The sequence below is a fragment of the Bos indicus genome, chromosome 23 (genome assembly GCF_029378745.1).
Source record: "Bos indicus isolate NIAB-ARS_2022 breed Sahiwal x Tharparkar chromosome 23, NIAB-ARS_B.indTharparkar_mat_pri_1.0, whole genome shotgun sequence".
NCBI classification, from domain to species: Eukaryota; Metazoa; Chordata; class Mammalia; order Artiodactyla; family Bovidae; genus Bos; species Bos indicus.
In genome coordinates, this window is record NC_091782.1 from 20,097,875 (window position 1) to 20,120,755 (window position 22,881).

A 22,881-nucleotide genomic window follows, 5' to 3' on the forward strand; every position below is an offset into this window, starting at 1 on the left:
AATATACACCATTTTATTTACTGTATGTGGCAGTCCATTAAATAAGAATTAGTGAAAATAACATTTAAGTAATAAAAGTAGATAAAAGCCTTGGCTTTTATCTCAAGGACACAGTAAGTGCTCAACAAATGTTAGTTACTATTTTATGTTTATATAAATTTTTCAATACTATGACTTTCTTTACAAAGTAGTTTTCAGAGTTAAAGAAGAATGAACAAATCTAAAATATATAATAAAATTAAGCAGTACTAAGAAATGTAAGTATAATAAAAATAATGAGGAGTCAAGAGTCAGACCGCTAAGGTTAGAAGCCTAGCTCCACTAATTTACTAGCACTTGGGGCAAGTTCCTTAATTTCTTTATACCTCAGTTACCTCATCTGTAAAATGGTAATGATGGGTTGTTGTAAGGATTAAATGAACTAACATGAACAAAGCATCCAGAACAGTTCTGAGCAGTCAGTATACAATGTTAACTATTATAAACAGAAAGAACTCAAGAATTCTCCCTTTCTTGATGTGCTAAGAACTTTTTTATCTTTTTTTTTCTTTTTTTTTTTTCACTTTACAATATTGTATTGGTTTTGCCATACATCAACAAGCATCCACCACGGGTGTACACGTGTTCCCCATCCTGAACCCCCCTCCCACCTCCCTCCCCATACCATCCCTCTGGGTCATCCCAGTGCACCAGCCCCAAGCTTCCTGTATCCTGCATCGAACCTGGACTGGCGGTTCGTTTCTTATATGATATTATACCTGTTTCAATGCCATTCCCCCAAATCATCCCCCCCTCCCTCTCCCACAGAGTCCAAAAGACTGTTCTATACATCTGTGTCTCTTTTGCTGTCTCGCATACAGGGTTGTCGTTACCATCTTTCTAAATCCCATATATATGCATTAGTATACTGTACTGGTGTTTTTCCTTCTGGCTTACTTCACTCTGTATAATAGGCTCCAGTTTCATCCACCTCATTAGAACTGATTTAAATGTATTCTTTCTAATGGCTGAGTAATACTCCATTGTGTATATGTACCACAGCTTTCTTAACCATTCATCTGCTGATGGACCTCTAGGTGGCTTCCATGTCCTGGCTATTATAAACAGTGCCGCGATGAACATTGGGGTACACGTGTCTCTTTCAATTCTGGTTTCCTCAGTGTGTATGCCCAGCAGTGGGATTGCTGGGTCGTATGGCAGTTCTATTTCCAGGTTTTTAAGGAATCTCCACACTGTTCTCCATAGTGGATGTACTAGTTTGCATTCCCACCAACAGTGTAAGAGGGTTCCGTTTTCTCCACACCCTCTCCAGAACTTATTGCTTGTAGACTTTTGGATCACAGTCATTCTGACTGGTGTGAAATGGTACCTCATTGTGGTTTTGATTTGCATTTATTTGATAATGAGTGATGTTGAGCATCTTTTCATGTGTTTGTTAACCACATCTGTATGTATTCTTTGGAGAAATGTCTATTTAGTTCTTTGGCTCATTTTTTGATTGGGTCGTTTATTTTTTGAGCTGCAGGAATTGAGCTGCAGGAGTTGCTTGTATATTTTTGAGATTAGTTGTTTGTCAGTTGCTTCATTTGTTATTATTTTCTCCCATTCTGAAGGCTGTCTTTTCACCTTGCTTATAGTTTCTTTTGTTGTGCAGAAGCTTTTAATTTTAATTAGATCCCATTTGTTTATTTTTGCTTTTATTTCCAATATTCTGGGAGGTGGGTCATAGAGGATCGATCCTGCTGTGATGTATGTCGGAGAGTGTTTTGCCTTTGTTCACCTCTAAAAGTTTTATAGTTTCTGGTCTTATGTTTAGATCTTTAATCCATTTTGAGTTTATTTTTGTGTATTGTGTTAGAAAGTGTTCTAGTTTCATTCTTTTACAAGTGGTTGACCAGTTTTCCCAGCACCACTTGTTAAAGAGACTGTCTTTTTTCCACTGTATATTCTTGCCTCCTTTGTCAAAGATAAGGTGTCCATAGGTGTGTGGGTTTATCTCTGGGCTTTCTATTTTGTTCCATTGATCTATATTTCTGTCTTTGTGCCAGTACCATACTGTCTTGATGACTGTGGCTTTGTAGTAGAGCCTGAAGTCAGGCAGGTTGATTCCTCCAGTTCCATTCTTCTTTCTCAAGATTGCTTTGGCTATTCGAGGTTTTTGGTATTTCCATACAAATTGTGAAATTATTTGTTCTAGCTTTGTGAAAAATACCATTGGTAGCTTGATAGGGATTGCATTGAATCTATAGATTGCTTTGGGTAGTATACTCATTTTCACTATATTGATTCTTCCGATCCATGAACATGGTATATTTCTCCATCTATTAGTGTCCTCTTTGATTTCTTTCATCAGTGTTTTATAGTTTTCTATATATAGGTCTTTAGTTTCTTTAGGTAGATATATTCCTAAGTATTTTATTCTTTTCATTGCAATGGTGAATGGAATTGTTTCCTTAATTTCTCTATTTTCTCATTATTAGTGTATAGGAATGCAAGGGATCTCTGTGTGTTGATTTTATATCCTGCAACTTTACTATATTCATTGATTAGCTCTAGTAATTTTCTGGTGGAGTCTTTAGGGTTTTCTATGTAGAGATGATTATCTCAATAGATGCAGAGAAAGCCTTTGATAAAATTCAATATCCATTTATGATTAAAAAAAACTCTCCAGGAAGCAGGAATAGAAGGAACATATCTCAACATAATAAAAGCTATATATGACAAACCCACAGCAAACATTATCCTCAATGGTGAAAAATTGAAAGCATTTCCCCTAAAGTCAGGAACAAGACAAGGGTGCCCACTCTCACCACTACTATTCAACATAGTTTTGGAAGTTTTGGCCACAGCAATCAGAGCAGAAAAAGAAATAAAAGGAATCCAAATTGGAAAAGAAGAAGTAAAACTCTCACTGTTTGCAGATGACATGATCCTCTACATAGAAAACACTAAGAACTTTTATATGACAAATTTAGATTATCCTTACTTCACCATCACAAAGTTTAAGTAACTTGAATATTTTCACTAGAAGACCTCAATATAATTCAACAAATATTAATCAGTTTCCTTATAAAATAAGTTCTGTTTTCACACTGACATCAGTGCTGCTACTAGTCAGCCTGGCTCAAAATCTCAAGTCATCATCTTTGATTCCTTCTCCTGCACCCTTAAATTTGCTAAGAAGTCAAATAAATTCTACTTTATGTTTCTACCTCCTCCCTTTCTTGTTGAGTTCTATTTATAGCTTCTTTCTTGCATCTCAGTGTACTCTCCACACTGCTTTCAAACGTATTTCTTAATACATCCTCTAACCTGACCACTTTGGTGGGCAATGGAGACTAAAATTGATAAAGGAAACCTGAACCAGTCATTCACTGACGGCTGAGATAGAAAGGCGGAGCTCCATGAGTGAAAGAGAGTGGGCTTCCCTGGTGGTTCAGAAGGTAAAGAATCTGCCTGCAATGCAGGAGACCTGGGTTCAATCCCTGGGCTGGGGAGATGCTGCCAAGAAGGGAACGGCTATCCACTCCAGTATTCTGGCCTGGAGAATTCCATGGACTGTATAGTCCATGGGGGTCACAAAAAGTTGGATGCGACTGAGCAATCTTCACTTTCACTTCCATGAGTGAAAGCTCAAAAAATTAACTACTACAAACTACTGTCTGAGATGGGCCACATATGAAGCTTCTGATAAGGCAAAAGGACAGAGACCTAAGGCAAGCAGCATTCTAGCTGGGTGGCTAGATCTGGAACATCCCAATAGCATTCTGTGGCAGGACCAACTCTATGCCAACAAAACCCCTCTCTAATCTGAGGGGCCTAAGGGCCAGGCAAAATTCATTCAACAGAGAATGTAAGAGCAGAGAAAGAAAAAGGTTTCACTCAAACTGAGCCTGAAAACCAAAATTCTAAAGAAGTTATGAAAAATCATCGATCTTTTTAAGCCTGAATTTGTCCTGTTTGTTCACAAAGACTTTTGGTGGGGGTGGGGGAGGGGGAGATTAAGTACTTTTTTCTACAAATATTAGAGAGAAAGAGGAAACACCATTTGGAACTCAGTTTAAAAAAAAAAAATTATTTTATCATCAGTCCAAGACGGGAAAAATAAGACAGGAAAGCAAGTACTTCCAGGAACAGTCCTACAGAATCAGAATACATTGATTAAAAAAGGAACTTGGCTATCCCATTGAATTTAGAAAATGTTTCACTTGTCCCAAGAGAAACTGACAAGAGATATGACATCCTGGAGAAGATGTTAAACTTAAAGATTACATGTTAACCCCATTCTCCAAAAGCAGTCATGATTTAGGCTGACTCATGTCAGATCTGAGGGCATGCCATTCTGTGGGACTCTTCTGAGAGACTGCCAGAGTAATTTTCATTTTGCAAATCCAGTCACCTTGCTTTAACACTCTCTGAAGAGACATTTCAGAAAGTAACTTCATAGCAAAACTCCAGCTTTCTTAGATTGTGCCCCTGCTGCAAATGTTTCATATCAAGAGTATTTATTAGTAAGAGGGAAAAGGTCCCAATTCTAGTTTATTATAACCATGATCATCCTTTCACAGTCAAGTTATTTAATTCTTAAATCAAACAGGTGGATAACATTTTTCTTGACATGATGAGCTGATAGTGCATTAGAATCTTTAAAATTATTTCCTGTGCCCACATTTTGTTTGATGATGGGGATAATTAACTTCTTTAGACATTAACTTTTTTACACATCAAAGTCCTATCATTCCAATGCTTTATTTCCTATCTCCCAGACATTAAAAAAAATAAATGTCGGTTAAAAGCAGAAGCACTCAAGTCAATTTTCTCTAATAAATATAGTTAACATGGAACTGAAAACCTACTGTAATCTTCTCAATGGGTTAATGTCCTACAGTTGTTTTAGCTTTCAATTGAAATGCAGCTGTTTGCCATATTTTACAAAATGAATTCAGATGTGCAGATGGAGACCTAGATTATTTCAACATGCCACAGTTTAAATGTGAACTCAAGGAATAAGTTCATCACTGATTAATACTTATATTTAAACCTGATCATTCAGCCAATAGCCAATATTACATCACATCTGTAAAATTCTGTGCCAGAGTATAAAGACTGGTATCTTTTAATAAAAATAATGGAATTTGAGGATATACCCCTTTTCTTAGAAAATATGACCAAAAAAAATGTTTTAATGTAATAAAGTTATACATCACAAATGTGAATTAAGGAAAAATGTAATGAACCTGTTACTCGGTTTCTGTTTATAGCTCCTATTTTTAGTGACTAAATGACCAAAGAAATACCATGCAACATCTTTAGCCTAAAATACCTCAGAGTTGAAAACTTTATTACTAGTTAAAACACCTTCAAAACAATGTCAAAATCTGGATTGTGAAATCCATCAGTCTACCCATTTATTAAAAGATAGCAGAATTTTTTGTTTCATTCTTGAGAAAAATTAATTCAGCAGACCTCTGTACTGATTCTGAGCATCTAAGAGTCTCAATTTCAATCATTTATAATCTGAGCATCCTACATAATATAAAGTAATAATCCCAAATAATATAAAGTATAATGTTCTGTTATAATCAGAACATTTTCATTTTTATAGAACTCCAAAGGCAGGAAGAGATTATGGTTAAACCAACACTATTACACACATTTCAGCTTTACTGCCTAAAAAAAAAAGCTCAAGTTATATCATGATATAAATTTCCTCCTGCTGTGAAAAATACCACCAAATGATCAATCACTGAGAATATAAAAAATAAAAAAAACAAATTAAAATGTGCAAAATTTTAAAACTTCTATGTCTAGTTGGGGATAACACAATAGTAATTCCAATATATTTATATACACCCCAATTCAAGTTAATACCTACTATAACTTGGTAGTAACAGTCAACTAATCTCTCGTTTAGTTTCTTGATATGTCAAGAATAATTTATCTCAGAGGAGTATTGTAAAGAAGGCAGTGGCTACAACATATGAGCACTCAAAAAATACACTTGAATTGAAAATATCAAAACACTTGTAAAACACGAAAATTCCCTCTAGATAGATTATAAACTACACTTACATATCTCAGTTGGCTACATGAGCAATTTTTTTTTACCTACTGACAAAGAAGCTGTGACACAATGGTCAGAGACACGTGAAGTTCTATCTTTTCTTTAGTTTCATATTAATGTAGGTTTCTACTCTATGTGCTTTCTTTTTTTTCCCCATGTGTTTTCATATACAGTACTCTCCTTAAGAAATACTGAGTTTCCTAAGTATTAACTCTTAAACGAGTTTCAAAAAAATTTTTATTCTTTGCAAAAATGTTTCTTACACACAGCCAATCTGCCTGTCAGATCATCCTAAAATACATGACATCCAAAACCCTGAGAAAATGGCAAGCTCACTTTTCCAATATCAAAAACACTTGTTTCTATATAAAATAATACACAATTGAGTGACAATGGTTAACTTTCCAGATATTTGGAATCAATTATACTTCTAATAATAAGAAGTAAGTATATTTGACAAGGATGTCAAAAAAGGAGATCTCTTAAACATCAAGATTCTCTTCTAGTCCAGACTCACATTTTAAAAATATTAACTGTTATGAGAAGTCCATATTAAGTACAAACAATTCAATAAAATATCTCATGTGGTTAAAAACACACTTAACGTGACTAAACAGAAAAAGGAGGGGGACATTTTCTGGAGGCATGTATAAAAGAGATGAGTTTGCATAAGCATTTCAGAATTTATAAAGGATCTTTCACCTGTATTAGCTCACATTTGTTCAAAACCATCCTATTAGGCATGTGTTCCCCCCAACTAACAAAGAAGAGTGAAAACACTGGGTGAAGGCCACAAATCTAACACACAAAAACGCGCTCTGATCTTAGATAACCCACAATAGCCAGTCCACCTACACACATACAAAAATTCACCCATCTTCTACCTTAGTGCCTAGTTTTAACACACTAAAATATGAATTACTGAGAAGTAGTACCAGGGAACTTGTCATTACGTTTTCTTAGAGACTGATAACTTTAAAAATTAAGTTCAGGAATTCTTTGCTTAAAAGTAAATCTCAGGCAAACAGATAAACAACTATAACTATAACGGGCAAAGTATAACTATGCACGCTGGCAGGCGGAAAAAAAAAGTGAAAGTGTTAGGCGTTCAGTCGAGTCCGACTCTTGGCAACCCCATGGACTGTCGGGAGGGGGGACCAAAGACATCTGAAGTTCAGAACTACAGTTTGAAAATCACTAATTTCATCCAAATCCCTCATTTTTCAGGTGAGGATACTGAAGTCCAGAGGGGTTTCTTGAACTGCCCAAGGACACATCACTATTTAGCGATACAGCTGGGATTAAAACTGAGGTCCCCTGACTTCTGGTCCAGAGTTCTTTCTACTATCCCACAAGGAACACACAAATAAAAGTTGGTTATAATTAACTCACAAGTCCTCCACAATGTGTTTGTCATAGTGAACTTTGTTGTGAATTATCTGTCTATGCCAACTCACGGTTTAGCAGGTAAAGAGCTAGGCTCTGGAGTTCAAATACAGGCTCTAACACTTACCAGGTGACCTTGGGCAAGTCACATCACCTCCCTGCCTCAGTTCCCTCATCTTTAAAAAGGAGATTAAAAGTACTCCTCTCATAGGCGACATCAAGTAATGTACACAAAGCACCAAGGACAGTGCCTGGTACCTAGAAATACTCAGTTCGTCATGATGATGACGATGATGATGAACCCAACAAAAGTACAGTTTCTTGAAAACATATCCCAAAGTACTACTATTAAACATGCATATCCTCAGAGAAAGAATACTATGCTTAGGAGTAGTCTTTTAAAGATTCAGAAACAAATTAATATGAAAAAAAAAGTGAAATATAAAGGATCCAGTCAAAAAACCTCTACAGCATTTGAAATAGCAAAAGTATACTTTAAGCTTTGTAAGTAATGTATATTTGTATATTTTATAATTTTAGAAGTTCACATATTTACTGCCCTGTGAAAATTCAAGGAACACAACAGTTTTTCAGCAACTAATACATACTATATGCCAGACAGAATGTTATTTTCATATTCATAAACTTAAACTTCAATATCCACTATTAGATATTATCAGAGGCAGCAATGTAAACAAAGAATCTTATATATCCATTCCAGAAAGTAAAGACTCATCAGTACCACCTATTAAGGGGGAATGACATCTTTGGATAAATAAGATAGAGCATTAGTTTGGAACACATGAAGTGCCCATGAAAACATTGGTTTTTCCCTTAGCAGTTAGTATAGAGTTGTTTGGGGCAGGGAATATACTGGAAACAGATCAATTAAGCACCATTGCTGGGACTTACAGTATTATTTGTAAAAGAGAATGATCTTACGTATGTGCTGATTCACAAATTAAAATACATGCAGTTTTTGCAGATTTAAGGCCAGTCTTTACTGAAGGTAGGAGGTAGACCAGTTGAGACTCAACCAGTTAAATTAACGTCTGAAAGACAATTTACGCAGTTCTCATCTGAAGCCTCCAGTAATCCTGTGAGGAGGTAGGTTAAGGTTAGGTCCTAATCCTATTTTACTGATGAGGAAATTGAGACTCAGAAAAGTTAAACATCTCAACTGAAATCATAGGGCAGAAAACGTGTACACCTGGATTTTGGAATTAGTTAAAACTAATGCAAAATGCATCTCCAGATCCATTACTTGATAAACTTAAGGCTAGAGCAGCTAATACTTGCTGAGTACTTCTGTGCTTTACTGCACCCAGCACTGCACCCAACACATCACAGGGGTTACTGCATTTAACCCTCAGCAGTGAGGAATCAAACCAAATGTGTTTGACTCTCAATAAAGTATTTTAATCCACTACACTATAAATTCAATTAACACAATAATGCATTAGATTGAACTATTATTCTTTACTATTTAAGTGAAACCAGTCTTTAACGTGGTAAGCAGATTTCTAACTAATTTCATCGCTCAATTTCACCATACAGTAAAACAGGTATTATTTTCAACAAGAATACTCAGTGTTCTGATTTGACTGGCATGGTCCAACTTTCTTTGCAGATTTTACAACAAAATATTTTTTTAGAGAAAACCAACAATCAAAGTACCCAAGATTGCTAGCCAATTATACTGAGAAAAGTAGAAATTTTTAATTATCAGTGGCTTAAGTGGACAGGTCACTTGCTGGCCTTACTCCAGACAGCTCATGTGTTATTTATGCACATAAGCAATATCTGTCACTACTTCAAAGTGAGTACATTTCTGAGACCACAGTACATTTACTCCTCCTAAAATTATATACTCCAGATTTCAACAAGCTTAAAAGGAGGGTGACCATATTATTATGTGGACCCAACTGGAACATTTTTTAAAATGAAAGGGTCCCTATTAATAATTATGCAGAGACAAACAGGCTCTAAACCATGACTGACCCAAAAAAGCAGGGTATACAGTCACCCTACACAAGAGCAATCCATTTGATTTGTATGTTATGGGGTATTCTCTGTATATGCTTTATTTATGAGCTTCCAGTTTTTGTTCCAGATCCAAGGATTATCATCAGCCTTGAGACAAAGGGTACCACTCTACAGACACCAGACCAGAGTTAAGGGTGTGTTATCTATAAATAAAGTGGGGTTTTTTTTAAGGTTTTCTTCAAAACTTAACTTTATAAACATTTGCTTAAAAAAAAAAACAAAAACTATATTTCAAAGAAAGCATCCTTGCAAAATACTGCCAAATTTCAGGCTTCTCTCTTCAAGAGTTTTGAATACCAATAACTACAAAACTATTGCAATGGCCCAATGCTCAAAGTTTACTATTATAGTTAATGAAAAACACCATCTTTCAAACTGAAAAAACTTTAGGAATAAAAGAGTTGAAAGGTTTTCACTGAAAACTAACTAAAGTGATAAAAGATAGTGGACACCCAGTCACAGTACAATAATGGTTAAAGGAAACTCCACTTCGTATTATTACAACTCTCCAGATGAATCTGGCATTAGCTGTACAACCTAGGAGTCAAAAGAATGCTTTGCTTTAATTTGCAAGCTGTAAATAAGTATTAACAGACCCAAGCTTTGAACTACAGTATTTGAATGAAAGGTATTATTTGAATATAATTATGATTCCCTAAGGCAACAAATGTTCTAAGAACTGGCTTCTCCAACTTAAAATTCAACCAAATCAAGAATTGGAAAAGGTCTCAGGGCCTAGATTCTAGACCTATGCTGTCCAACAAGGCAGCCACTAGCCACAAGCCGCTATTTATATTTCAATTAATTTTGTTTGCTTAGTTGCTAGGTCCTGTTGGCTTCTTTTGCAAACCATGGACTGCAGCCTTCCAGACTCCTCTGTCCATGGGATTTTCCAAAGAATACTGCAGTGGGTTCCTTCTCCAGGGGATCTTCCCGACATCAATTAATTTAAATAAAATTAAAAATTAAATTCCTAAGTGCACTAGCCATACTTCAAATGCTTAAGAGCAACTTGTGTCTAGTGGGTACCATATTAGGAAAGCAGAGATTACAGAATATTTCCGTAACGACAGGAAGTTCCACTGGACAGGGCTGCTCTAGATCTTTTCTTAAATGTTCCCAGAGACAAGAAACGTGCAATAGCACACTAAAGGGCACTTTATTTTTGCAAAATAGTAACTATCAGGAAATTTATTCATAACAGTCAAATCCATCCTCTCTCAAACATCCACCAGAAATTCCACGAGTTCCGTACTCAATTTGGTCTTCAAGTAAATCTTCATAGACAAATTTAATTATACTTCCAAAGTTCTATCCCTCACATACACTAAGACTCTAGATCTTCCCCTCCCAGATAAATTCATCATCATTTCTTTGCAAGGAAATATTGGTAGCTAAAGTCTTATAACCTCAGGGAGTTAAGCTCATTTATCCCCGTGTACATTAATAACACATATCCAGGAACGCCTCTGAGCGCCACATATTACATTCCACTGCCCCCTATAAATTGAGGCCAGTTTCATTTTCTCACTTAGAAAGCCAGGTCACAGTCATTCTGAATTCCTTAAAACAGAGAGATAAAAATGACAGGTAATTAATCAGTGCTCAGAGCTTGCAATAAGCATTTAACCTGTATTATCTCATCTAATCCTCACATTTCTGAGATAGGCTACTACTACCCCCATTTGACAGACCAAAACACCCAGCCAAAAACACGCTAAATAATTTCCCCAGGGATAACAGATGTGGGGAGAGTCAATCTTTTCCCTTTCCAGGATGCTATACCTCTTCTAACACTACCTAACTCTTCTTTCACCTCGCCCATAAAGCAACAATTTCCTTCTTTAAGAATTATTTCCCCCTAAACACGGCCTAGATGACAGGCGGAAGGTGCTTCTTAACACACCCAGCGGTACCCGCTCTCACCCGCCCGCCCAACTCCCCTGGCCCCACGCCCACCCGCCAACGGGGAGGAGTCAAGGCCAACTCCACACTCCGCGGGCGAACCCGGGCGCCTCGCGGGGCCGGCGGCTCCGGAGACGCTGCTTCGGTTCTCCCCTCGGCCTCCAGCGCGAACGCCCGGGACCCCCCGCGGCCGTCCCCCGGGGACAGGGGCCGGGGCGGGGCCCAGACACGTGGGTTCGGCGCCCCTCTCGACCCCAGCCCTCTCCCCCGTCCTCCCCCGTCCCGCCCCCGATACCCCCTACAACCTCTGCTCTAAGAACACTTGTAGACACGGCTGGGCGTCCCGCGTGGAGAATGTGGGGTTAGAGATGGTGCGGTTTCTGCGGCGGCGGCCCGGGACACGCTTGGAAAAGGGCGGGGTGGGGGGCTGAAAGTGTCGAAAGGGAAAGGGTGGTTCAGCGGGGACGTGGGTGGGGTGGGGGTGGGGGGGCAAGATGGCGTGAGCCCGATTCTCACTGTGGGGCGGGGGTGGCGGAGGTGGAGGAGGGAGGGCTACGATCGCCCCCACCACTCTCGGCGCCGGCGCTGGCGCATGCGCGCTCGGCCAGGTGGCGCGCGGTCTCCTTTCCTGAGCCAGCCACTTCCGCCACACTCGCTGGGGGCGGGGCTTCGCGGCGCGCGCCTGCTGCCGCTTTCCCTGAGGCCGTGGTGCTTTGATCGCCTGGCCGGCGGGCGGGCGACCCCGAGCCACGCCGCGGCCTTTTTAGGACGAGGGCTGCTGGGAGAGGGGTGGGGATGAACAGAACTGGAGGATGTTCAGGGCCATTCCTTTAAGAATGAGCTGAGAGGGCTGGCGTTTTCGAGGGACGGAGGAAGTTTATTTTCAACTTCAGGGCAGAGATTGGCCTCTAACGGTTTCCTTCAGAATTGAGATGAACCGGAGTCCCAGCGGGACTGTGCCTTTAGGATGGTGCAGGGAAATGGAAAGATCAGAAAGGCTTGCTTCCCCAGAGGACCGCTCACGGTGCCGATGTGAGGACAGGGGACAATTTCTGAGACAGTGAAACATCCGGTCTTCCGCCGGCTCCTGCGTATCACCACTCCATCCTTCCCGTACAGGCAGTGGAAGATGATACCCCGCAGCGACTTTTCCCCCATTCCTCATTTTAACATTTAACGACTACGTTTTGATTGAAACCTTTTTGCTATTTCAAGGCTTCTTGATGCATGATCCTGTATTTATTTTTCCTTAGAATTTTAGCCTGCTTCTCCTTATTTTTAAATCTTGACTCCCACTTTTGAGCTGTACATCCTGTCCTCAGGATTGATACAGATATATTTCTTTAAATAATACAGTCATAAGAGTGACTTGAGTTGCTTTCTTTATTTTTCAAAGATTTAACTACTAACCTTCCAGTTTTTTAAGCGTTGCTACTTCGGTTAGTTTCTTGCCCGTGAATATTTGTGTTCTGAAATAATCCCTTCCTTCTTCCTATTTGCTTACATTGTTTAAAATAGCAACTTATTTGATTATTTCCTCTGTGGATTGTAGTTGAGTTCTCTGTTAATTTCGTGTTTAGGTCTCTTCAACCTCCCCAACGCTTAAATACTTGCCAAATAATTAAAGTTTCAAAAGAATAAATATGTTTAGGATGTAAAAGCTCACCATAATGTGTAAATCAAGGCTCAGTTCATTGGTAGAAAAAGTGTAGACTTTAAGGGAAAGTAACAGAGAAAATTGTCATAATTTCTTACGAAGAAAGACTGGTTTATAAAATTGTTGAAAAACCCTTTCAAGTACATTAGCAAGAAAATAGAGAATTAAGAGAAATACTAATATTAGATCTACAGAAATATAACCCAAAGGAGATCATTTCAATTAAAATTATGTTCCATCAGTGTTGCCATACTCATATTTTCATGGGAGTTTTACCTGCATCACATGGGGACCAGATATAACCTAGTTTTCAGAACAGTACCCAGACTTTACTCTCAAGCCACTGGTATCTGACCTACAATATGATCACACACAATAGGAAAGGTGTCATGGAGAAAAGAAACTAAGTTAAACAAGGTTCTGGTAGAGGGAGCTCAAAATTTCACTCTTAGGAAATTGTGACATGCTGTTCACAAAGATCTTACCTTTGAAGTCACATGAATTATCTTAATGTTCCTACCTCCTGGAATCTGTTAAAATCTATTTTAAAAATTTGGCTTAGCTATCATTTTGTTTGTAGTTTGAGAGCATTCCTTTCCACAGAGTCAAAAATACTTTCCATTCAATTAATACCAAAGATCCTCAGTTATCAATACTACTAAAGTATCTTCATTATAACAATGCTAAAACAATGACACCAGTGCCGATAAGAAAATGTTGATGACTACCAGCTTTCAGAAAAATATGTGATTTCCAAACATGTGGAGAAGACACACCAGGAGACCAAACTGAATTCATCACACCACAAAAAAGTCTTCATCCCTTGAACAAAGCCAGCTGCTACTGTAGACTTTTACATTCCTCTGGCATATTAACCTTAATATAGACTCACTAACGCAAACAGAAAGGAATATATATCTAAGCAAAAATACCTCTTGGCATCTTAAAAGATGACTAGATTAGATAGGTAAGAAAAGAAGCCCTAATCCTCCAAATAATAGCAGAGGCCATGCATACTATGGAACCATCTCTGTGAGAAAGTAACTTCTCCTCCTGTGAATGCCATAGAACAATTCACTTCAGGTGACCTGCAAATTCTTAACTCTTTTGTGACCCATGACTCTTAATTATTTATTAGGATGCTTGTGGAGCCATTTTATCATTTTATCAATTATTTTATCCTTTGCTTAATTTGCTTTTCTAGTGTTTATGTAGTCACCATGGAAATAAACTGCGTAAGACTGCATATTGTTTAGAATTCCATATTGTAATTTTTGCTATAGTCAATTAATTTCCTTATACTAAGAACAGGTTTTCAGTGGCAATCTCACAGTTACCTTGTTTTAATCTTAGAAGAAGTTCTGACCAAAACAGTTATTCAGTTCCATGGTACCTGGTAAAGTCATTTTGTATCTTGGAGGCTCAGTTTTCATAAGTGTAAAATAAGGCAATCAAGCCAAGTAAAATACAATCTTGTAGCCCTAAAATTCTGTGCTTCTTTTAAATAGGCATGACCAAAAGATGGATCTTAAAGGTGTGCAGAATAGTTTTAGCTTTCATATTTATGCTTCCAAAAATTAAATACGATAATTAGCACCTATTACTAATTCTCAACTCTTACTAACGTTGTCAGACTCTTGCTTTAGGCCAGTTTGGATGTTCAACTATGTGCATTTTAAAAGACCAACAGGGAAAGGTATATATTAATCAAATTTATTGATACACTGGAGGTGTAGCACATAATTATTCATAGTGTAATCAAATTGGCTTCCCAAACCTTCCAATTATATTCATATATTTCAAAGTAGGAAGAGTAGCAAAGTGATGAGAGAAGAAATACTAAAATCAGCTTGTAGAACTGTAATCATGATCCATCCTCTTAGGAAACTCTCATTGCAGGTTTAACATTCCAGGATCTTTTAAAATTAGTGCTTGGCTGCTAGAAAATGATCATGTTTTCAAGATTCCGATGGGAAGAGAATCAGAGAATATCAGGGTTTCATCAGGCCCCTGACCTCTCTAGACTTATGGAAACTTAAGTTGTTCCATTCCCATAGAATCTACTATATAATACCTCTTGTATTGGAAACAAACAACTTTTACATTTCTACCTTTGAAAAATAGGGTCTATTTGTTGAGAGTTAGTAATAGATGCTAATTATCATATTTACTCAGCAATTATTTATGACGGGCCTACCTGGGGTCGATAGAGTCGGACACGACTGAGCGACTTCACTTTCACTTTTCACTTTCATGCATTGGAGAAGGAAATGGCAACCCACTCCAGTGTTCTTGCCTGGAGAATCCCAGGACGGGAAGCCTGGTGGGCTGCCGTCTATGGGTCGCACAGAGTCGGACACAACTGAAGCAACTTAGCAGCAGCAGCAGAATAGTGTGCCTGGCACTATTCTAGGAGTCACAGATATAGCAGTTGACAAAACAAAACTCCATGCCATCATCAAACTCACATTCTAGAAGGAGTTGGACAATAAGCAAAATGAATACTCAAATTATATATTAAAAGGCCATTAGTGTTAGAGGTGGAAAAATTATACAACAGAAAAGAGATTATGGAATGAGATAAAGCACAAAAGGAATAAGAGAATTGTGATTTTTATATTCGACTAGCAGGGTAGGGCTCACTAAGGAAGTGTTATTTGAATAATGACTTGAAGAACGTGAAGGCGGTACCTGTAGTTGTTTAAAGAAAGAGAATTCCAGACCATGAGGACAATGCACGCGAAGGCCCTGAAGTGGGAACAGGGTTGGTAAGTTGCAGGAATGTCCAGAAGGCCATTTTAACTGAAGAAGAGTGACCCAGAAAGAAGAATAACATAATGTGAGGTCATAAAGGAACCAATGCATGACTCTCAAGTGTTCTGAAACACTGGAAAAATGACTTTGCCATTAACTGAGATGGAAAGGACTGGGGAGAGAGTATCTTGAGTGTATGTACGAGACCAAGAATCCAATTTTAGGCATAAATAAGTAATGAAGTACAGAGTTTGTATTATCTTTAGCATTTTTGCCATCCTAAGTTCTTATGAAAGTGAAGGAAAGTTTGTACCTCTTTTAATAATAATTCAATTTTTAACCCTGCTCACATAATAGAAGCCCATCTAGACCTGTCTAATATATGTCAAAGAATATTTTATTTTTGCTTTAAGATGTGAGGAAGAATTCCCTGGCAGTCCAGTGCTTAGGACTCTGTGCTTCCACTACAGGGGTCACAGGTTCGATCCCTGGTCAGAGAATCAAGATCCTGAAAGCACATGGCATGGCCAAAATAAAGGAATAAAAGAAAACAATACTTGTTTTTCAGGGGATGAGGAGAGAGGGTCTATCAATACCTGAAAATAAAGTAGAGAATTCAGTTGAGACAAATATACAGAAACATTCAGTTCGACAAAGTATTTTCATGGAGATATTTAGATGTAAGTAAAACTGGATCTAATTCAGGGAATTGTTTGAGTAACTGTCTCCATTTTCTATTATGCATATGCATTTATTTTTCTACGAAATGTGGAAAGAGGGAGGAAAATTAATCTGTACCATGAGTGAAGTAAACCATGGTATAGATAATGCAACCTGCTGTTCCTAGTTCACATTCTGAAGCTGGATGCAAACCTGTATTGACTAAAGAATGCTCAGATCAATTGCTAGTGACCAGGAGTGAAAACTGAAAGTGTTACCTGCTCAGCCATGTCCGACTTTCTGCAACCCTGTGGACCGTAGCCCACCAGGCACCTCTGTCCATGGAATTCTCCAAAGAGAATACTAGAGTGTGTGGCCATTTCCTTCTCCAGGGGCTCTTCCTGACCCAAGGATAGAACCCAGGTCTCCTGCATTGCAGGCAGATTCTACCATCTGAGCTATCAGGGAAGCCCAGTGACCAGGGGTTTATATCAAAAATTTAATCAAGTTAATTTACTTTTATTTTTAGTCTTTCATGGATGCAGCAGAAGCTATATCCTCTCTCCAGAGTATACTTAAACTCATTAACCCAAAAAACACGGGCTTCTATGCCACCCTAATCCTAACACTAAACTTTCCCACTGGCTCAGCTGTAAAGAATCTGCCTGAGGGAGACCTGGGTTCAGTCCCTGGGTTGGGAAGATCCCCTGGGGGAGGGCATGGCAACCCACTTCAGTATTCATGTCTGGAGAATCCCATGGACAGAGGAGTCTGGCGGGCTACAGTACATACGGTCCCAAAGAGTCAGGCAATACTAAAGCAACTGAGCACACATATGCCACTTATTAGTATAATAATTTGTATTGAGAATGATATAAACTTCAGAGTTTTGTTGTGATGATTGCCTGAAAATGTACATAAGATGTCTGGCACATAAAAAGCCCTTAATATGTCTTCTTTTTCATTATTACTATTAAGAAGATGGATGACTCAAAAAACCCAGTTTTGAAAAGTGAATAATAGTTGAACAAAATGAAAAAGGGTAATTTAGGCAAAGGGAGTAACATAAGCAAAGCCAATGTGTTAGAGGGAATTGCAACCCGTCCAGCACACTGGGATCACAGTGTGTAAAAATGGGAGCCAGAAACTTGGGAGGGGACAAATCAGAGAAAGTCTTGGGCGTTGTTTTATGGAATTTGGACTTTATCTGATAAAAAATGGGGAAACTTGGAAATATGTATTTTAATGACATTATTAAATTTGCCTGTTACGAGGTTGGCAGTGATGTGCAAGAAATATTGGAAGGGTGAAAAATTGGAAGAAGTTAACTCAAGAAAGAGATGATATAGGCTAGAGCTATGTCAGTGGACTAGGAAATGATAGAACATGACGGATGGAAGAAATACTAAGGAAGTAGAATATAGAGGACCAAAATATAACTAACTGGTAAGATATCAGGATGGAGGTAAGCCCCAAGAAATAGAATGATTCCAAATTTCCTCAAGTTACCGAGAGGCAAGTTAGTCATGTTAAGTGTAAGGTGACCATATGAAATCGCAGGTAGCTATAAAGCAGTAGCCAACTGGACACTTCAGACAGAGTGGTGGAGATAGAAGCCAAAATCAAGTCTGGAGTTCAAGAGGGTAGATGCCCATTGGGAAACAGTAGCACACAGTACGTAGCATTCCACACATGTCACTTAGATGTGGAATTTAGCCCTGTACCAGCTTTGGCCTGAAAACGTTCTCCTAAAGGATCTGTGGACACAACTGAAGCCAAGAGAGACAATGAAATGCCCAGAAGAGTACGCATAGAACAAAGACTGGATTCTACACACCCACATTCAGTAGGACAGGGAGAGGAAGAACTCGTGAAGTACACTAAGGAAGCAGTGTTGTCATGGAAACCAGGAGGGCCAGGAGTTTTAAAGAGAGATGAACAGTACTAAAATGAGTTAGTTGGATTTAGCCCGTTCAAAACGACGTTTGGCAAAGCAGCTCCAATACAGTGGTAGGATTCATAATTTGTGCTCTCTCAGTCATGTCCGACTCTTTGCAACCCCTGGACTGTAGCCCTCCAGGCTCAGCAGCTCTAGGCAATAAGACAGGAGCAGTTTGCCATTTCCTCTTCCAAGGGATCTTCCTGACCCAAGGATCAAACTCTTAGTCTCCTGGGTCTCCTACAGTGGCAGATGGATTCTTTACCACTAGTGCCACCTAGGAAGCCCCTAGTAGGATATGTGGGAAGTCTCTGACAGGATTAGAAATTTGATTGTGGTGACTTGAAAAAGGAAGAGTAGATAAGGAAGTTGAGAATTCAACTGTGTTATTCTTTCCAAGAACTTGGACAGTGAAAGAAGCAAGAGAGTAGAGAAATATTCGAGGTCACAGAATAGATTTTTTTTAAGTTCAAGACCTTGAGTTTGCTCAAAAACTTTGGAGAAGATATCAGTAAAGAGGTTGAACATTTGATGTAGAGGAGGGATAATGGCAAAAATATCTGGGACATAAAGATGACAGTAGAACCTGGAAGAAATGGGAAGGTTTGTTTTTTTTTTTTAACTTTTTATTTTATATTGGAGTATAGTCAATTAATAATGTTGCCATGGTTTCAGGTGCACAGCAAGGGGACTCAGCCATACATATACATGTGTCCGTTCTCCCCCACACTCTCCTCTAAACAGGAAGGTGTTTTTCTTTTTTCTTTTTTTTTTTTACCTTTTTATTTTGTACTGCGGTATAGCTGATTAACAATGTTGTGATAGTTTTCAGGTGAACAGCTAAGGGATTTAGCCATACATATACACGTATCCATTCTCCCCCAAACTCCCCTCCCATCCAGGTTGCCACATTCAGCAGAGTTCCATGTGCTATGCAATAGGTCTTGGTTTGTTATACATTTTAAATAACAGTGTGTACATGTCTATCCCAAACTGCATTAACTGTCCCTTCCTCCAAGAAACCATAAATTCCAAACAGGAAGTTTTTTTTTTTAATTTATTTTTTTACTGAAGGATAATTGCTTTACAGGATTGTCTTCTTTTCTGTCAAACCTCAACATGAATCAGACATCAGTTCAATTCAGTTCAGTCACTCAGTCATGTCTAACTCTGCGAACGCATGCACCGCAGCACGCCAGGCCTCCCCGTCCATCACCAAATCCTGGAGTCCACCCAAACCCACGTCCATTGTATTGGTGATGCCATCCAACCATCTCCTTCTCCTCCTGCCCTCAATCTTTCCCAGCATCAGGGTCTTTTCCAATGAGTCAGCTTTTCTCATCAGGTGGCCAAAGTATTGGAGTTTCAGCTTCTACATCAGTCTTTCCAATGAACACCCAGGACTGATCTCCTTTAGGATGGACTGGTTGGATCTCCTTGCAGTCCAAGGGACTCTCAAGAGTCTTCTTCAACACCACAGTTCAAAAGCATCAATTCTTTGGCGCTCAGCTTTCTTTATAGTCTAATTCTCACATCCATACATGACTACTGGAAAAACCATTGCCTTGACTAGACAGACCTTTGTTGGCAAAGTAATGTCTCTGCTTTTTCATATGCTGTCCAAGTTGGTCATAACTTTCCATCCAAGGAGTAAGTGTCTTTTAATTTCATGGCTGCAGTCACCATCTGCAGTGATTTTGGAGCCCCAAAAAATAAAGTCAGCCACTGTTTCCCCATCTATTTGCCATGAAGTGATGGGACCAGATGACATGATCTTAGTTTTCTGAATGTTGAGCTTTAGGCCAACTTTTTCACTCTCCACTTTCACTTTCATCAAGAGGCTCTTTAGTTCTTCTTCACTTTCTGTCATAAGGGTGGTATCATCTGCATATCTGAGGTTATTGATATTTCTCCTGGCAATCTTGATTCCAGCTTGTGCTTCATCCAGCCCAGCATTTCTCATGATGTACTCTGCACAGAAGTTAAACAAGCAGGGTGACAATATGCAGCCTTGACGTACTCCTTTTCCTATTTGGAACCAGTCTGTTGTTCCATGTCCAGTTCTAACTGTTGCTTCCTGACCTGCATATAGGTTTCTCAAGAGGCAGGTCAGGTGGTCTGGTATTCCCATCTCTTTCAGAATTTTCCACACAGTAATCATACATCCCCTCCGTTCTGAACCTCCCTCCTTCTCCCTTTCCATATCACCCCTCTAGGTTGATACAGAGCCCCTGTTTCCTGAGCCATACAGCAAATTCCCGTTGCCTGTCTATTTTACATATGGTAATGTCAGTTTCCATGTTACTCTTCCCATACATCTCACCCTCTCCTCCCTTCTCCCAATGTCCATAAGTCTATTCTCTATGTCTTTCTCCACTGCTGCCGTGTAAATAAATTCTTCAGTACCATTTTTCTAGATTCCATATATATATGTTCAGTTCAGTTCAATTCAGTCACTCAGTCATGTCTGACTCTTTGCAACCCCATGAATAGCAGCACACCAGGCCTCCCTGTCTATCACCAACTCCCGGAGTTCACCCAAACTCATGTGCCTCAAGTCAGTGATGCCATCCAGCCAAAATATATGTTAGAATACAATATTTATCTTTCTCTTTCTGACTTGCATCACTCTGTATAATAGGTTCTAGGTTCATCCACCTCATTAGAACTGACTCCAATGTGTTCCTTTTTATGGCTGAGTAATATTCCATTTAAGGGCCTAGATCTGATAGATAGAGTGCCTGATGAACTATGGAATGAGGTTTGTGACATTGTACAGGAGACAGGGATCAAGACCATTCCCATGGAAAAGAAATGCAAAAAAGCAAAATGGCTGTCTGGGAAGGCCTTACAAATAGCTGTGAAAAGAAGAGAAGCAAAAAGCAAAGGAGAAAAGGAAAGATATATAAAAAAAAAAAAGGAAAGATATAAACATCTGAATGCAGAGTTCCAAAGAATAGCAAAAAGATTGGGGCTGGTGCACTGGACGGCCCAGAGGGATGGTATGGGGAGGGAGGAGGGAGGAGGGTTCGGGATGGGGAACACATGTATACCTGTGGCGGATTCATTTTGATATTTGGCAAAACTAATACAATTATGTAAAGTTTAAAAATAAAATAAAATTAGAAAAAAAAAAAAACAAAGAATAGCAAAAAGAGATAAGAAAGCCTTCTTCAGTGATCAATGTAAAGAAATAGAGGAAAACAACAGAATGGGAAAGACTACGGATCTCTTCAAGAAAATCAGAGATACCAAAGGAACATTTCATGCAAAGATGGGCTAGATAAAGGACAGAAATGGTATGGACCTAACAGAAGCAGAAGATATCAAGAAGAGATGGCAAGAATACACAGAAGAACTGTACAAAAAAGATCTTCACGACCCAGATAATCACGATGGTGTGATCACTCACCTAGAGCCAGATATCCTGGAACGTGAAGTCAAGGGGGCCTTAGAAAGCATCACTACAAACAAAGCTAGTGGAGGCGATGGAATTCCAGTTGAGCTATTCCAAATCCTGAAAGATGATGCTGTGAAAGTGCTGCACTCAATATGCCAGCAAATTTGGAAAACTCAGCAGTGGCCACAGGACTGGAAAAGGTCAGTTTTCATTCCAATCCCAAAGAAAGGCAATGCCAAAGAATGCTCAAACTACCGCACAATTGCACTCATCTCACGCGCTAGTAAAGTAATGCTCAAAATTCTCCAAGCCAGGCTTCAGCAATATGTGAACCGTGAATTTCCTGATGTTCAAGCTGGTTTAGAAAAGGCAGAGGAACCAGACATCAAATTGCCAACATCTGCTAGATCATGGAAAAAGCAAGAGAGTTCCAGAAAAGCATCTATTTCTGCTTTATTGACTATGCCAAAGCCTTTGACTGTGTGGATCACAATAAACTGTGGAAAATTCTGAAAGAGATGGGAATACCAGACCACCTGACCTGCCTCTTGAGAAATTTGTATGCAGGTCAGGAATGGACATGGAACAACAGACTGGTTCCAAATAGGAAAAGGAGTTCGTCAAGGCTGTATATTGTCACCCTGCTTATTTAACTTATATGCAGAGTACATCATGAGAAATGCTGGACTGGAAGAAACACAAGCTGGAATCAAGATTGCCGGGAGAAATATCAATAACCTCAGATATGCAGATGACACCACCCTTATGGAAGAAAGTGAAGAGGAACTAAAAAGCCTCTTGATGAAAGTGAAAGTGGAGAGTGAAAAAGTTGGCTTAAAGCTCAACATTCAGAAAACGAAGATCATGGCATCTGGTCCCATCACTTCATGGGAAACATATGGGGAAACAGTGGAAACAGTGTCAGACTTTATTTTTCTGGGCTCCAAAATCACTACAGATGGTGACTGCAGCCATGAAATTAAAAGATGCTTACTCCTTGGAAGGAAAGTTATGACCAACCTAGATAGCATATTCAAAAGCAGAGACATTACTTTGCCAACAAAGGTCCG

At 38.9% G+C, this 22,881-nt stretch overlaps 1 protein-coding gene and 1 long non-coding RNA gene across 6 annotated transcripts in view; one reads left to right on the forward strand and one right to left on the reverse strand.

The window, feature by feature from the left end:
• Positions 1–8,787, forward strand: part of LOC139178803 (uncharacterized) — a 44,258-nt gene extending 35,471 nt beyond the window's left edge. The window contains exon 3 of the long non-coding RNA XR_011563265.1: positions 7,292–8,787. This is a non-coding gene — a long non-coding RNA (uncharacterized lncRNA). The remainder of the gene's footprint in view (positions 1–7,291) is intronic.
• SUPT3H (SPT3 homolog, SAGA and STAGA complex component) overlaps positions 1–15,851 on the reverse strand; it is a 431,789-nt gene extending 415,938 nt beyond the window's left edge. For 4 of the 5 annotated variants that reach the window (XR_011563264.1, XM_070777448.1, XM_070777449.1 and 1 more), the window contains exon 1: positions 11,707–11,894. The gene's annotated coding sequence lies outside the window, so the exon portion shown is untranslated. Of the gene's footprint in view, positions 1–11,706; positions 11,895–15,749 lie in introns of those variants that run through there. The other variant, XM_070777450.1, reaches the window with a different exon arrangement.
• Between the last annotated feature and the right edge of the window lie 7,030 nt (positions 15,852–22,881).